Source organism: Anser anser, assembly GCF_964211835.1.
Source record: "Anser anser genome assembly, contig: HAP1_SCAFFOLD_122, whole genome shotgun sequence".
Classification (NCBI taxonomy): domain Eukaryota; kingdom Metazoa; phylum Chordata; class Aves; order Anseriformes; family Anatidae; genus Anser; species Anser anser.
Genome location: NW_028153782.1, coordinates 220,207 through 224,842, shown reverse-complemented (window position 1 = coordinate 224,842; position 4,636 = coordinate 220,207). Strand labels below are relative to the sequence as shown.

At 40.4% G+C, this 4,636-nt stretch overlaps 1 pseudogene across 1 annotated transcript in view; it reads left to right on the top strand.

The window, feature by feature from the left end:
• Nucleotides 1-1,669: 1,669 nt before the first annotated feature.
• The window catches only part of LOC310891475 (adhesion G-protein coupled receptor V1-like), an 87,315-nt pseudogene continuing 84,348 nt past the window's right edge, over nt 1,670-4,636 (top strand). Inside the window, exon 1 of the transcript in view lies at nt 1,670-3,390. The product of the transcript in view is annotated as an adhesion G-protein coupled receptor V1-like (transcript). The remainder of the gene's footprint in view (nt 3,391-4,636) is intronic.

Below are 4,636 nucleotides of genomic sequence, written 5' to 3'. Positions count from 1 at the left end.
AAGCCATGATAATGAAAGTTTGGAAAAATCTTTGTTACAGTTGGTATTTTTTTCAGAACTTCTAAGCTTCTTTCTGCAGACTTGGAAACTAAATATTACTTATTACTAGAGTCATAATCCTCATTAATACAGCAAGGGATCTGAAAGCTGTAACAATCAGGTGGCTATTAAGGTTACCATATTTTTGTCTAATGAGTCTGTCTCAAAGCATTAGTCTCTTCAGAAAAAATAAAAAACATGAGAAAAGTGACATGTACACACATCCCACATATTTTTTCTCTGAATTTCAGGAAGTCAGCACCTTAGGAATGTCACATGGAAAAAGTTGTGTCCAGACCATTGAATTCAATTTATGTCTCCTCTGACAATTTCTGATTCCTCTTTGAATCAATTTATCCATTAACATCCTTTAAACTATATAGTATTCAATTCTACAATACAATAGTGTGCTTCATGAAAAAAAAAAATGAATCTTGTGTTTGTTGCCTGAAAATAGCAACTTATGTTGTGAGAAAACATGTATAATAATTTCCTATTTGCCTTTTTGGACTATATTTACACCTCGGTGATAATCTGGCTGTTTCTTTTGCCATACTTGTTTTGAAATGAAGTAACATTTACAGTGCTTTTCAAGATCTGGAGACACCAGAGAGTTTTAGAGACATTTTAATGACACTATTTTTCCATTTATTTTTTAATACCAGTCCATACTCTAGTGTACTCTTTGAACACTATTCAGTAAACTAATGTTTTAAGATAATTGTTCATAGTAAGTGCAAGATCTCTCACTGAATTAAAATAAGCATCGTTACTTATTTATTAATTAGGACTCTTTTATCTCTTACATTTTATTTCATATAGAGCAGCTTTTAATTTCATCTATCATTTTATTTCAGGTTCATACTCCTTATGTTTGCCACTTGACTTACCCTACCAGATTAGCGAGAGGTGGCTTTATTCTCAAAACTATAATGTATAACTTTTCTGCTTGGTAATATTTATCCATGTGTCCCCTAATTTTGTTCTCTATTGAAGTTTGTCAATCTACCCAGGAAAGTATCTAGATTTATTAATCTGTGTTTCCCAGCACTGTCTTTAGAGCCTTTCTTAGATATCTGTCATTCCCAAAAAGTGTCCTTGTTGCAAAAACTCATATTAATGGTACATGAGATGTCCCAGTTAGTCTTTCAGCAATTTCATATTTATGGTCCACAGAACTTCAAATTTCTGGATGCATTTGGACCCAATGATTTTTGAGTCCTATGCAGACAGACAAGTCAGCAAAGGTCAAATTGAAGGCATATTGATAACGGTAACAAAGGTACACTAGCTCCAATGTACTTTGGATAACTCTTTTAATCCTTCTGTTTTGCAGTTAGTCTTTTTATTTTGTGGATGAGAATTTGATCTCTTGTCTTTATCCATTCCAGTGAACATTATATAAGAACTGAAAAACAATTTTTTTTTTCTTTTTTTTTTTCTCCTCACAAATTAAACAGGTACTATCAATGTTACTTATGCCACAGTTACAGGATTGCTCACTGTAAGTAATCAGACAGAAGAGACTGTGGCTGAACCAGGAGCTGATTATGTACCTGCTTCTGGCTCACTGATTTTAGAAGAAGGAGAAACATCAGTTGCCATAAATATTACTATTCTAGAGGTAACCTCTAAACCCTTTAATTCTGTACTTTTCTGTATGATTTCAAAAGGGTAATATTTTGGGAACTAAAGCTTGCAGCCATTATTTGAAGCCCTGTGTTATATTTCACTATCATTTAGAAAGATGGTTTCAATCTTAATATTAAAATCACAAGGGATCAAATAGTCACAGAAAGCAGCTCTACCTCTGTCTAAAGGTAATAAAGTTGTCTCATTAAAACTTTACCAACTATCTAGTAGTATTTAGAACAGTGTGCTTCATGGCTGGCTACAGGCTCATACTTTTTCATTGCTGGAGATACATGCCTCTAAAATCGGTCAGTAATTTATTTGCAAGAATAGTTTAGCGTCACCACAGGATCTTTTTCATGATATATAATGTCTTACTTAATTCTTCCACGATAATCAGTTTCAGACCCAATAAAATTATTTCAGGAAAACAGAAAAATGAATTCTAGTGTCACAGTAATATTAGAGACTTGTTGTGTGATCCTTTTTGGTGACTTCTGTGGAAGTTTCTTAAAGGACAATGAGAAGAGGATGTACTGTATTTGTGTTTTGCAGGATGATATACTTCCCTATGTGTGGGGTCAGGCCGACAAATAGGGCCCTCCGTTCCCCTGAGGAGGGAGTCGCCTACAACAATCACCCTTCTTTCTTTCTTGGTGGAGGCAGTCCTGAGGCGTGGAGTCAACTTCCTCACCTCAGGCATCCTCCCGGGTAGGCTTCCTACCTCATCCTCACCCACCAGTCTCTCCAGCTCCAGGGCCTCAAACCTATTGTCCAAGGGCACCTGGGAAGGCGGCGCCGGAAGGGGAGGGCATCTCCTGCGAGGTCGAGCAGGGACCTGTCTCCATTCCTCCTCAACTCGCAGGTCCCCTCCCTCTGCCCGATGGCAACAGGGCAGGGGGTCCACCCCCCTTTGGGGCGTCTCACCCTGGTCCCTCTCCCTCCGGTCCTGCAGGGAGTCGCTCCACCAGTCTATCTCCCGCTCGCACTCCCTGATATCCCTCAGCCTCTGCACCTCCTCCTTAAGCTCCGCCACCATGCGGACCAGGTCGTCCACCTGCTCGCACCTCACGCAAGCAGTCTCCCTGCCTCCCGCCGATGGCAGCAAGAGGCTCAGACACTCCCCGCATCCGGAGACCTGAACTGCCGCATGTTTGGGCGGGCAGTCGGTCTGGGTGTGCACTGACTTCCTAGAGAAAGCACCGTGCCTGGTGGAGACCATTGTAGCCCAGCTGACGGGAGAGTGCCGTTAGAGGAGTTGTCCCTAAGGGCGGGTGTGAGCGCTCCGCCCTCCCTGCCCGCCAACTGCCTCGCTAACTGCCGCGTCACTCCCCCCGCGTCACTCCCTGTTTGCCGGCCCTGGTCGCCGCGCTCCTGGTCGCTCGCGCTCCCTAAGGGCTGCCTTTGAACGGCCGGGGGGAGGAGCTGACGCTGACGCTGCTGGCCCCGCCTACGCCTCGTCAGCCTCCCTCACGAGGGCTGCCGGTGCCTGGCGGCTCCCTCACGTAGGCTCGGTGCCCGAAAAATAGCCCTGCCTGTCCCGATCCCGCGCTCCGCTGCAGCACGCGTCTGCCCCGGAGCCGGTCGCCTCGGCAAGGCGTGTTTTGCAGGATTGTGTTTTGCAGGATGATATACCAGAGGTGCAAGAATTCTTCTTGGTTAATTTAACTTCAGTGGAACTCATCATGAACCATTCAACGTCATCCCCACCTAAGCTAGGTAAAAACATCTTATAGCAAATTATTTTTACTTTTCCTTTTTAATGGTTTATATTATATTACCTTGGGAGATTACCATTATTCCTCTTACTTACCAACTATGCTGAGATGAGACATGGTTATTTAGAAGAAACATCATAGAATATGAAATAGATTTATTATTACACTTAATCTCTTGCTTTTTAAACTCTGGGAAAATTTAAATTAATTTTCGTAGAGGAGTTAGTAATTATCAGTTGGAAAGGACAATTATTTGAAAAGTTTATTGGTGATTTTTTCATCTGATTTTCATTTACAAACTACAAAATGGAAAAAAAAAGTAAAAAAAAAACTTTATGTGGCTACTCTGCTCACTCTTTTAAAAAAGTCTGTTTTTATTCTTTTATCACTTTTAGGAAACATATTTTATGGTTTTCCTACTCTTGCAATGATCTTTATTATTTGCTTAGTCTGCTTCTCATTTTGCTTCTTCAGAATTCAGTAGAATAGTAGTCATTAGCTTTAAGAACTGTTGGATTATCCTGTGGTACTAAAGACTAGTTATATAATGTCAGACATCTTCTTTGACTCTTTTCCCTTTTCTTTGCATGCTTATAGAAGTGACTGAGTTAATTCGTTACAGATTGAAAGGTAACTTGCAAGACTCATTGCTGATTTGTGAATAGTTGAGTCTAAAATATGAAAGGAGTAGCATATAAGAATGAAAGATTCATCCAAACTAAACAGTGTTGTATAGTCTCACTTTCTCTTTGGCTGTCTCCTTGAACCATGACCATTTAACACTGATGTGACACTGCATTGGGTCAGCTTTACTTACAATGAGAAAATAATAGTTTTAAGTCATAAGGAAAAAATGTGTTCACATAACATGTCAGTGAATTCTTCTGGTAGAAGAAATAGCCTGACTCAAATACGTGTGTCCGCGTGTGTGTCTGTGAGCAAACTCTTACAGATCCTGGGTGAACAGATCTGACTTCAGGGTGACATGAGAAAATGCAGGAGTGAAGCAGAAATGTCTCTGATTGCCATTACTCCCTCAGGATTTGTAAACCTCAGTAACACTTCTGTTGTCTGTGTAGAGCTATTGCTCATCGTCATCTCTACCTCATAGTGACAGGCTTAGATTCATGGCAATAATCTTCTACTTTTGTTCAGTTTTATCTGAATTGATGGAAAAATGTATATGGATCTAAACATAATATACTTATGGCAGACTCGGTGAAGTCAATTTGGTTTTAGAAAGTAAG